Source organism: Vicia villosa, unplaced genomic scaffold (assembly GCF_029867415.1).
Source record: "Vicia villosa cultivar HV-30 ecotype Madison, WI unplaced genomic scaffold, Vvil1.0 ctg.000538F_1_1, whole genome shotgun sequence".
In the NCBI taxonomy this organism is placed as follows: Eukaryota; Viridiplantae; Streptophyta; class Magnoliopsida; order Fabales; family Fabaceae; genus Vicia; species Vicia villosa.
Window position 1 is genome coordinate 281,317 of NW_026705247.1, and position 13,109 is coordinate 294,425.

A 13,109-nucleotide genomic window follows, 5' to 3' on the forward strand; every position below is an offset into this window, starting at 1 on the left:
TATTAAAATGTTAATTCGTTGTTCGTTCCGATTAAATTAATTAATCGCTATGGTCAATGATAATTTTAATTAAAATTCAATTTAATTAAAATGCAATTCAATTATATTCGATTAAATGGTTGCAACTATCTTATTAGTTGTGATGATTAATCCTTTTTTCTAACTTCAAATTTGTTATTCTTTTTAATCGAATCAATCGATTGCGAGGGGTAACAATGCAGATCAATTGATTAAAATTGGTAACGATACAACTTCAAATCTGTTAACTATGGCGATTGAATCTATTGATCGTTGCGGTTAATAGTGCTAAATCGAATCAGGGTTGTACGCCCAAATCCTAAAACACTTCCCAAAATCTAAAATATTCAAAACACTTCAAATCAAACTACGGATTTTTATCCTTATTCAAAACTACGATAGGCCACTCAAAAAGCCTCCATAACCATACCAAATCAAATTCTAATTTTAAGGGCGTACAACCCTTCCCCGAACTACGTTGACTCTGATCCTCCATAAGGAGGTACGTAGGCACTTGGCAACAAGGCGAGTCCCCCTCTTCCAAACTCTAATCATGTTCAAATAATTAGCCTTTAACTCTATTTACTGTCTGTCATCTTTCTTTATCTTTTGCCACAAACCTTCATCTTTGCAATATTAACCTTTAGGAAAGGGTTTTGGGTGCCTAACACCTTCCCTTAACCCGAATATAGTATCTTACCTTGAATCTCGTAACCATCAAAGGTTTCCTATTCGCCTTGGTAGAATAGGTGGCGACTCTCTAAGCTATAAATTTTTAGTTTCCTATTCGCCTTGGGGATTCAGCTTCTCAAAGTGATCAAATTGAACCTTCTAGAGGCAAAAGGAAGCAATTAGAAGAAGATTCTGAATGCAAAACAAAGAGGAAGCACGACAAAGGTCAAGCGTCTAGGAATAGCTCTCTGCCTACTCATCTATATCCTTCTGGTGACAGTAAAATTGTTTCTGCAAGTAAGTCCTCTGCCCATGAAATCTCTGAGTCTTTGAATGAATCTCTTGATGAATTATCATCATCAACCACCCCTGTTCAAACACCTTTAAATTCATAAGCCTTACCTTCTGAAACTGTTTCAATATCATCCAGCATTCCAACAATCACCTCTAAACCAGTCAATACATTTTCTTCTGTTTCAAACAATCCAAAAAAAATTCGCTTCCATCCTTAACTATTCCCATCTCATTCATACCTATTCAAACATACACTTCATTAGTTCTCACCCACATATCTGAAGTGCTTCACTCCGCCTCATCACAAACCCTGTTTGAATTTGCATTCACTTCTCAAGCTTCAACCAACACTAAGTCACCTATCTCCATACTCTCTGATCCCTCATCACCACCATCTGGTAGTACTTTTGATATTCTTAACTCTGAACCTCTTAATTAAAGTCCTGTTGAGCAACCTTGTTTAAACACATCTGAACCAACTCCATCTTTACCGTTTGAAATACCTTCAACTGAAACTTACACAACTTCTAAACTTCTTGATCTGACCGATCAATCTGTAGAAATACAGACACCTATAGCAACACTGCCTTTAATCACACATCAACCAAAATTTTTTAAAACTCCTAGAACCTTGGATGAATTCGTTAATATGTTTAATAGAAAGGCTCAAAGAAAGGATTGCAAAGATCATAGGAGAGGCTAGCACCAGTGCTGATTATCCGGCTCTGGATGACTCTTGGAAGAATCTTCAAAAGTGGATGTCATCTGAGTTTGAAAGAATGATAAGCTTCTTAGATGCATCTAGGACTGTAAGTGTTCAGCAGGTGAAAGAAAAGGAAGATGAAACGAAGGAAAGAATCAGACTCTTTAATCTACTTTCTGCTAAGCAAAAGGTGGAAGAAGCCAAAGCTCTTCAAGATGCTGAAAAAGCGATCCTCAGAAAAGAAGAAGAAGAAGAAGAAGAAGAAGAAGAAGAAGAAGAAGAAAAACTGGTCAAATAGGCTAAAGCAAAGGCAAAGGAAGCCGAAGTTGCTGCAGTTGGTGTCTCTTCTACTGATCTTGTCATCATGCACTTGGAAAAATTTATTGGTGAAATAAGAGAAGAACAAACTGAATTCCGATAAAGCATCTCTGAGCAAAAGACTGCAAACGAAACCCATAAAAGCATGATGCAGCTAATTCTTACCAGATTTCCTCCTACATCATCTTCTGAACCTTAGATTCTAAGATTCTTATTTTTCCTTTTGCTATCTGAACCCTAGGATCTTATATGTCTTGTTATGTTTTCTTCTAATATTTAAAACTCATTTCAATTATCATTTCTAAATGAAATTATCTTATTTTGTCTAGTCTCTTAATCTTTATGTTGTTCACACATAATTAAAACTTTTTTATTAGGGGGAGTAATATCTGAAGTTAAAATTTTGATGCTAATAATCATCTTCCATAAATAAAACTGCTCACATTTTCTAACCTCACATAAAACTTTTGTTTCTATTAGAAGTGATTTTGTTTTTCAGGATATCATGAACTCTGATTGTAATCAGGCTCTGAAAAGTGATAAACAACGAATATGATTGGAATCAAATTCTAAGAAGATGTTATCATAATCAGGCTTTGAGTCTCTTCAAAGATCTTATTCAATCAATCAGGCTCTGAATTTAATATCCATATTTAAACAACCAGGCAGAGAAACAACCATGCTGTGAAAGAATTTTATTCAGGCTCTGAGTTTCTAAGATTAGAAATCAGCCCTGGAAATGAAATTGGAAAGCAGGCTCTAAAGACTCTATAAATATTATAATATCTGATCTATTGGAACCAGGGGAGCTACCCAAAATGGTTCACAATCAGGATATTTGATCTCTATCAAGTCTCAGACTCAGGGGGAGTTGTGCATACAAAGGATAAGTATTTATTACCCTCTATTCTGAAAATTATTTCTCTGATTATATATAAAATTGTGTCATCAAAATACATATTTTTGTCATCATCAAAAAGGAGGAGATTGTTAGAACAAGATTTTTGGTTCTGCAATATATCTCTGAGTTTTGAGAATAACAATGAGTATGTTTGTTTGAACAATTTTGGTACTCTAATGTTTGTTTCTTTGAGCTTTTAACAAACAAGTTCTGAATTTGATGACAGGCGTGTCCAATACATCTAGAGATATCAAGTTCCACATCCGCGCTACACAAGTTATGATGAACAGTAGCAAAACGCTTCAGAAACATCTGAAGTTATCACTCTAATACGAAGTCTGAAGAAAATAATCTAAAGACCAAGTGCTGAAAGACTCTGAAGACGCAGTTCTGAAGACTCTGAAGACTTGAAGCTCTGAAGATTCATGTTTCTGAAGACAAAGGGTACTGAAGACCAAGTGCTGAAGACTCGGAAGACGTGGTTCTGAAGACTTTGAAGACCCAGAAGCTTATTTTCTTTCTTCCAAATCATGTTGTCAGCCTCTGAAGTTCAAGAAGAAAAGAAGATAACGTTATGTAGTACAAGGTACAGACGAATGTTTCGTTCCACTACTGAGAAAGGACGGACGTTGCATACTATCGTGTCTCCCACTACGATCAAGCCGCCAAACTTCTGGAAGTTCCAGAACTGCCCTCCAACAGATATATTATTATATTGGCTATATAAAGGGCTTGAAGACTCAAAGAGATTGTTGTTAATTCACGATCATATCCATTCTTAAAAGACTGTTCATAGCTTTATACTCTTAAGTCTAGAATTTGAAACATATCGTTTACATTTAGTTTGTGTATAAGCATTTATACTGTAAACAAACTTTGATTCAAATGGTTGTTTGATTGAGCCTCAAGAGACCCATTGGTCAGAAGTCTTAGAAAATTTAGGACTAGAGAGTCTTAAAGGTTGATAGTCACTTGTGGTTACTCTTTAACATATTTCTTATATACTCGTGGTATCACCAGGGCCGGCCCTAGGGGTAGGCCACCAAGGCTACCGCCTAGGGCCTCACATTTTTAATTGTATATTTATATAATTTTTTTAATTTTTTTTTTAAAAAATAAGTTTTTAAATTATGTTATATATCAATTAAATAATAATAAATAATATATATTAATAATATCATTGTTTGATTTGTTAATTTAAATTTCACATGTGTATAAAATAATTTTTTGAGTTTTTTTTTAATATAATAGAAGATTTGATTAAATTTTTTTAACAATTTTGGCATTTAATTATGATTTTTTTAAATAATGAGAAGAGTATTTAGATGAGTTATTTTTATTATCAATTAAAATAAAATATTAAATGAAATTAATTATGATAAGTTAATGACTTTATATCTTTAAACATCTAAAATATATTAATTTTAAAAGAATATTTTTATTATATTAAAAACATATAATTTTGAATTTCGCCTTAGGCCTCGAGATGTGTTGGGTCGGCCCTGGGTATCACTCATGTGTTTCTGGGTCCTTTATCCAAGTCACCTGTGAAACCAACCAAATTAAAAAAGATTTTTCTTGTTGTCATCATCTAAAACTCGTGTATTTGAAGATAGAAGTTTTGAGTTGGGGTTCATGGCATCCTAATCATCCATCCACTAACAGTTATGCTTATCTTAATTGGTTGTACATAATACAACAAAAGAAAGAACAAACTTAAAAGGAACAAGATATTAATGTTACAAATCACATTTAATTCCTTACAAATAGAGAGTTTATCACAATTTCAGCCTAAAGTAGAGTTTGACAACCACTATGAAGTGATTTGCCTGAAAATTGCCACTATATATTTTTTTAAAATCGAATCACATATTCAAGTGATAGAGAATAAATTTTATAAAGATTAAATATAACTAATTTTTTAATTTAAACTTTATAATTTTTGTAAGAGACTACACTTAATCTTCATTTTTAAAATAAGAAGAATTAAATATGTTTCTTAAAAAATTAATTGTTGAAGAAATTTTTATAAGATTAAGGCTCTATTTGGTAAAACTAGCTGATAGCTGGTAGCTTTTAGCTGGTAGCTGATAGCTTTTAGCTGGTAGCTGGTAGCTGATAGCTGATAGCTGATAATTGATAAGCTAATGTGAATGTTTGGTAAATTAGCTGTTTCACTAGCTGATAGATACAAAATGACATTAATGGCATTTTAATTAATGAGGGTAATAATATATTTTAGTTAAAATAATAAGGGTATTAATGGAAGCTAAAAGCTACAAGCTCAAAAGCTACTTCAATTAGCTTTTGAAAAAAAAACTAAAAGCTAGTAAAAAAGCTACAAGCTAAAAGCTAAAATAGAGTTACCAAACAGAGTTTTTTTATTAATACGAGCTGAAAAGCTAAAAGCTCTTTTTTTTGTCTTCCCAAATAGACTCTAAAACAAGATGTTTTATATTTTAGAAAGATGTAAGCAAGATAAAAACATGGTTAAGATTAGGGGTGGACAACGGTCGGCAGCGGACGGTTTCGGACCAAAAATTGTCCACCGCTCAAGACCGACGGTTCCAATCTTTCAACCCACTGCCGTCCGTGTTATATATCGGTTTCAGCGGGTGGCGGTTCAGTCGGATAACGGGTTCAACGGATGGGTTCGTCGGATGATATCACTCAAACAAATTGGAAAAATACCAGAATCTAAAACGAAGAACAGCGACCAAAATAGAGGAAATCATCCATGAAATAAGAAACAATAAAAAGAATCAACTAAAATCAAATAAACCAATAACTTTTCTTTTGAACATTTGTAATACAATATTCTGTTTTAAATAAGATCTAGAATACAGATCCTCTTTTGAGAAAATCTGAGTAGAAGAAAAAATTAAAATAATGTGTATTTCATGTTGTCAGGAGATAAGCGATAAACTTAAACAATGAGACATAAAAATGGTGGAAGAGAAAGCTTTCATCATAGAGTTTGTCATGTTTTATAAACAGAAGTTGAAAATGGTGTTTGAGTTGGGTGTGTGTGAAGGGTGTTATGTGGTGTCTAAAGAAAGAAAGGAGAGATGAGGCAACTGTGTGTGAGAGAGAGAAAAATAATTAAAAACACAGATTATAGTGAAAGGGAAGAGGAAGCAATTAAAAATCATTATGTGAATAAAAGAGAAAGGAGATGGGAAGTAATTATGAATGAAAGAGAGAAGCACGTGATATCACAGTGGTTTTGAAAGAATTTCCATTAAATTAATCTAATATACTCCCTCCGTCTCATAATAAGTGTCCCATTTGCATTTTTTCTTTGTCTCAAATTAATTGTCCATTTACAATTCCAATACATCAATCATTAATATTTTTCCACTATTATACCCCTATTTATTAACTTTCACGTTATTCAACTACAATTTATAGGGGTATTCTAGTAAATGACATTAACTTTTTTACTAAACCCAACACATCCAATCATTTTCTTAAAAACCGCGCATTGCTCAAATAGGACATTTATTATGAGACGGAGGGAGTAAGAAATTTGTGTGTCTCAAAATAATAGGGAACAGCTATATCTATTAGACTATTCATACCTGCTAGGCTGTCACACTATTACTATTATGAGAGTAGTATTAGTATTTCGGTCGGATGAAAGTTTTGATGGATAAATTTTAAACATCCGAATCCGACCATAGAAATCCAATACAACTCGAAATTTAGTGTCTTTTCATCCGATACCCATATGTACCCGTCCGTTTCATTAAACTTTGGATCGGACATAGCGGATCTCGGACGGGTCCGGATTTTTTGTCCACCCCTAGTTAAGATCAAGAAACAGATGTCTACCTTGTATATAAACCAACCAATAAAAAAACAGAAAAAGACATAAATGTGGTGACATCAGTGCATTTCCGCCGCCTGGATCAGAAAAGTAGGCAGGCATGCTGTTTAAGAATTGTCGTCACGCGGTGTCTTGCCTGCCCTTCAAAGTTCAAACACCAGCTGCCATTCATTCCCCTTCTATTCATACTTCACTCTATGGCTGGTCATGGTATGGTTAATTGGAAAAACTAAACTGTACCGAATTGAACCATAATAAAAATTTATGTGAACTGAACCGAACCGTTTAAATTTATTCAAAATCGAACTGAACCAAATAATTGGTTCAGTACACCGGTTATAAGTTTCGAACCATACCGAACCGTTAAGAAATAATATTTTAAAAGAATCATTTTGTTAGACTGTTATATTTTTTTTTATTTTTTTATTAGAAAATCATTACTGTTTTTATAACTATTTTTGTTACATAATTTATGTCATTAAGATACAAAATTAAAAATAAAACAAATATTATCGTAAATCATATTGCTCAAATCAAGTTTTAAATAATTTTTCAAAGCAACCAGTAAATGACATTTTTATATATACTATTTCATTTGTAAAATTTATACCGTTTCATTGAAACAAGTTAAATGTTACTTCATTAATATATAAAAAATCATTGTTATCACATTTTACTTTCAATTTGTCAAGATATTTATACATTTCATTGTCTGTTACTAATCCAAAAAATTTAAAAGTTCTATGTATGTATCAGTTATCATCGTCAGCAATGGAATTTTTTATTTAATTGATTGAATCTTTAGATTATTTTTATACTTTATCAACCTTAAAAAATTAAATATTATTAACTGTTAAAAAAGTTAATTTTCTAAGAAATTAATTTTTTATATTTAAAATAAATCAATTGCTAAAAAAAACTGAACCAAAGTTAACATAAGTCAAGTAATACCATATCATATACTCCCTCCGTTTTTATTGTAAGTTGTTTTAGACTTTTCACAGAGATTAAGAAAAATAATAATTGTTGTATGAAAATGAAAAATTATGAAAGTTTTTATAAAATTATCCTTCATTAATGACATGTGAAAGATAAATTTATATAATTGAAAGGAGAGAGAATAATAAATATTTAAGGATATAATAGGAAAAGTAGCATTAACTATTCATTGGAATTGTAAAACGACTTATATTTAAATACAAATTTTTTTTCCAAAACGACTTATAATAAAAAACGGAGGGAAAAGTTAATTGTGGTTCGGTTCGATTCGGATTCGGTTAACTATAGTTCAGTTCGGTTATCAAACCATTAAATAAATTATCGTTCAGTCCATTAACCAAAGATAATGGTTCGGTTATTTAACCACGGTTCAGTTCAGTTTTGTGGTACGATTCAGTTCTATGGATTTTTTGAACAGCCCTACTTCACTCTACGATTTTTTTACTGCACCACTAATATGAAAACAAAGTACTAATATGCTACAACTTTAAAAAAAAATTCTAATGTGCCCCATTTTCAATAAGGCTATGTTTGGGAGTTTGAAGGGGAGGGGAGGGAAAGGCTTCCAAAAATGAAATTTTAAAAAAATATAGAAAAATATTTGACATTTTTTGAAAAAATGATTTTGTTTGGAATGATAAAAGAGTCATTATCATTACTAAATTTTTAATTTTCAGAATACTATAACAACCTAAAAGATATTTGAAAAATTTATGTAAGCCCTTCAAAACCCTCATTCAATACAATTTTTAAGTTCCCCATTTCAATGACTGATTTGTTAAATAAAAAATATTCTTATTTATAGATAACAAAAAATTATTAAATTATTTAAAAAGGTCTTTATCCGCTCAGCCATCCATCGGCCAAGTCTACACATGCACGCATCTTCTTCAACGAATCAGCCATTGAAGCATTGACCATATTAAATTAATTTAGTTACTAAAATATATTATTATAAAACAATAATTTAATTAAATTTTAAAAGTATTATTATATTATTAAAATAATGATTAAATATTATATTAAAATCAATTAATAGCTAAAATAATGAAAAATGAGTGATGCAGTGACATTGAAAAATATTTTTACACTATCAACCAATCACTTCTATGTATTCAATTAAATCATTCTTTTATTTTTTAAAAAATTTAATGACATGACAGATAGGTGAGTTTTATTGAATAAAAATGTAAAATTATTTTACACTGTCAATCCACTACCTTTTAACTCTAAAATAACTAATAACTAATATTTATAATTTAAAAACATCATTTATTAATTTAAAATAAATGAAAAAAAAAAACTCTTCAGGTCGGCCAAAGGTTGGCTGAAACCCAACCGAAAAAAAAAAGTTTCACTTACTGAAAATGGGGCACATTGGAATTTTTTTTTTAAGTTGTGGCACATTAGTACTTTGTTTTCATATTAGTGGCACAGTGGTAAAAAAATCTCACTCTACACTGTTTTTTTATGTATACAAAATTGTGCCAATTTTAGTTGAGATTTTAACCAAAAATAAATAAGAAAAAATAAACCAATGAAAGTTGAGAATGAGACTTGACATTCCATTAATTCACACTTTCTATAAGACCATGTGCAATGGGTGTGTTTAGTTGAACTCAACATGCAAAATCTCTTCCAATGGGTGTTTAGAGTAGTGTTGAGTGTGAGGTGGAAGAGAGAGGTGTTGAGAAAACTCAACACAATTGAGGCTGACGCAGGGGGCATGTGGCAGCTTGTGATTGGCTGGCCAGATTTTTATCCATTTAATACTTTGAACTCAATTATTTCAGTGCAAATTATTACTATTTTTTTTTTTTACCAAAATTCATGATTTTTTTTCTCTATAAATAGAGACTTGGTTCATTTGATTTGGACACGGAAAAAAAAATCAAGTTTTTCACTATCTTAATCTTATTATTATCTTTCTATTAGTGTTTATTTTATAACGTACTAATTACGTTACTTGTGTGTTGTATTTTAATTTAATTTAATATGATTTGTATCGTATCCAATTATTTAAATAAATTTTGTTTTTATTACAAAAAATTAAAAAATAAATTGTTAAGTATTTATTATTTTAATTTAATTTTAATCGATAATTGTAATTTTATGTAATTATACAAATAAAAATAAAATTTAAATAAGAATATGAAAATAAAAAGTGATGGGGTAGGGTGTTGAGTGAAAAACCATTGGAGAAGGTAAAAGTTGAATGAGTGTTGAATTATTAGGTAGAAGAAAGAGAAAATGACGTGGAGTGTTGGGAGTTGAAAAAGTGGGTGTTGAGTGTTGAAACCATTATAAATGGTCTAACACACAAACAAACTGTAAACGCCATGCACACTGCTTTTCTGTTTCATTTACACTGTCATTAGCCATTGCTTGACTTTCCATTCTTTTGCTTTTTTGTCCTTTCTCAACTGTTTGGAAAGAAACATATTCTGCATGCTTATTCTCCTCCAGTAACAATCACTATAGCTGCAATTTAAACACAGAGAGAGTATATATAGACAATAGACAAACAACACTTATAAAAATAGAGCACACTCCTCTGACAATAACAGACAAACCAAGTACCCTAAGGTTCTCAACATTCTTCCACACACACATTCATATTTTCTCACACCCCCTTCATCCCCTTATAAAACCATTCTTTTTCCTTTCTCATTTTCATCATCACAAACACACAAAACTGACCAAACACACAATGTTCAATCAAGAGAAGTTTATGCATTACCAAGTGGAACAACCATCATGGAGCTATTACATGACAAGAATAACAAGAACAACGAAAGAAGATCCAATGGAGAGAATAATGAGCTTAGCTACGCAAAGTGCTGTTGTGATATTCAGCATTAGTAGTACTAGTTGTATGTGTCATGCAATGAACAGTTTGTTCAGTGGAATGGGAGTGAATGCAATGGTTCATGAACTTGATCAACATTCAAAACCATTCATGAGGTAGGTTACTTGGAAATTCAACATCACTGCCTGTTGTATTCATTGGTGGCAAATTAGTTGGTTCTATGGATAGGGTTTTGGCTTTTCATATCAATGGTTCTCTTGTTCCTCTTCTTAAAGATGCTGGTGCTTTATGGCTTTAAATTATAGATTATGAGCGTCTTAGTTATTAGAGTTGGATTTAATTAGTGATAATGATTATATGCTTATTTATAGAGATATTAACATAATTATGCACTGACTTATAATGGGTTGTAAGGAACTTTCAATGATAAGTGGAAACAATATATTTGGAAATCTGTGGATTTTATTTGGTTTTTTTTAGCTAGTTTGTATAATTAAAGTTACTTATAAATCTAAATCTAATGAATTTATTTGATATGTTGGATTTTTCACCAATATGCCACCTCCACAAAAATAAAACTCTAAAATGCCACTTTTTAAAATTTATTTCTCAAATTGCCACTTTTTTTGACTTTTTGCAGGGTGGCCTCCGTTTGAAACGAAGGGCATGTAAAGGGCCTTCATATGGCCGCCGTTTCAAATAGAGGGCATGTTTTTTTTTTTGTTTTTTATCGTTTTTTATATTTTTTTTATATTTTTTAATGTTTTTAAAATGATTTTTATTTTATGTAATTAGTTAGTAATTATAATTTAATTATTTAAATTATTAAACATTAAAAAATAAAATTTTTATTATTTTTTTAAATACGGAAAAATTAATAAATACATAAAAAGGTAATTGGACATTTTAGTGAAAAATTATTTTATTAAATTATATTTAATAAGCTAATATTACACCATGATAATGCGATAAAAAAAATTGATTTTGTCTTGGACGGTCATGATCTTGTGGTTGTTGCCAGGGTCGGCCCAAACAATTTGGAGGCCCTGTTCTATTTTAAAATTAAGCCTTTAATAGATGAAACACGACAAATTGAAAAAAAAAATCATATTTCGTTTAAATTGTAAATAAAATTAAATAAAAAAAGATATAAATGATATAGAAATATTTTATAGAAATTTGACTCATCGAAGTTTACATTTTTCACATTTTTCTAATCTTACCATCTTCGATTTATAGAAAAGTTCATACTAGTTAATGAAAGGAAATAATTCTTTGAACAATTTCGATAATATTAATAACGAAGTGTTTTATTTAATAAACAACGAACAATATAAAATTACAAATTTTTAAGTCTCAAAATTACTACTTCAAATTTATGAATATGTTAATTCCTAATAATAGAAAATATAAATATTTTCAAATTTACATTTTAAAAATTTTCATACATTTATAAATTATTAATAATAAAAAAATTGATAAAGTTAATTACACCATTAAATTTTAAATAAATAAAATTCATTTTATTTAGGTTGTATGGAACTGTACGTTTTAAAAAGTATGTTGTGAATGTTTTTGTAAAGAAATATAAAATATATATAAAATGAAAGACTAAAGAATCTAAAAAACTATGCTGTGAATGTTTTTGTAAAGAAATATAAAATATATATAAAATGAAAGACTAAAGAATCGAACACAGCTCCTCCAAAAATAATTTAATTACCAGCTGCTAAACAACAATATATTCATAAAAGACGGAATTAAAAGTATATAATATATATGTTAAATTTAAATTAAGCCCATTTTTCAAATTTGAGGCCCTAAAAAATCGGAGACCTCGTGCGGTAGCATTCTTTGCACCCCACAGGGTCGGTCCTGGTTGTTGCAATAGGTGACTTCCGGTTGCACATCGGTTACACATATACCTACACTATGTGGAACCGGAAGTCACCTGTTGCAACCACCACAAGATCATGACCGTCTAGGACAAAATTAATTTTTTTCATAGCATTATCATGGTGTAATATTAGCTAATTAAATATAATTTAATAAAATAATTTTTTACTTAAAATGTCCAATTATTTTTTTTATGTATTTATTAATTTTTCCTTATTTAAAAAATAATAAAAAAATTATTTTTTAATTTTTAATAATTTAAATAATTAAATTATAATTATTAACTAATTACATAAAAAAATCATTTTTAAAACATTTAAAAATATATAAAAATATAAAAAAAAAAAAAAAACATGCCCTCCATTTAAAACGGCGGCCATATTAAGGCCCTTTACATGCCCTCCGTTTCAAACGGAGGCTACCCTACAAAAAGTCAAAAAAAAGTGACATTTTGAGAAATAAATTTCAAAGAGTGGCATTTTGAGGTTTTATTTTTGTGGGGGTGGCATATTGGTCAAAAATTTTGATATGCTTCCTACTAATAAAAATAATTTAACTAAAAATGCTAATATTTCAAACTTTTCCTCATGTTTATGAATGAATATCAAGCATTTCAAACTTGCAAGTTGGTTGAATTGTTCTCTTACTAGACCTTTAGTTAACACATGCC

General features: G+C 30.1%; 1 pseudogene; it reads left to right on the forward strand.

The window, feature by feature from the left end:
* The first annotated feature begins 10,444 nt into the window (after positions 1-10,444).
* Positions 10,445-10,841, forward strand: LOC131629245 (putative glutaredoxin-C14; annotated as a pseudogene).
* The last annotated feature ends 2,268 nt before the right edge of the window (positions 10,842-13,109 follow it).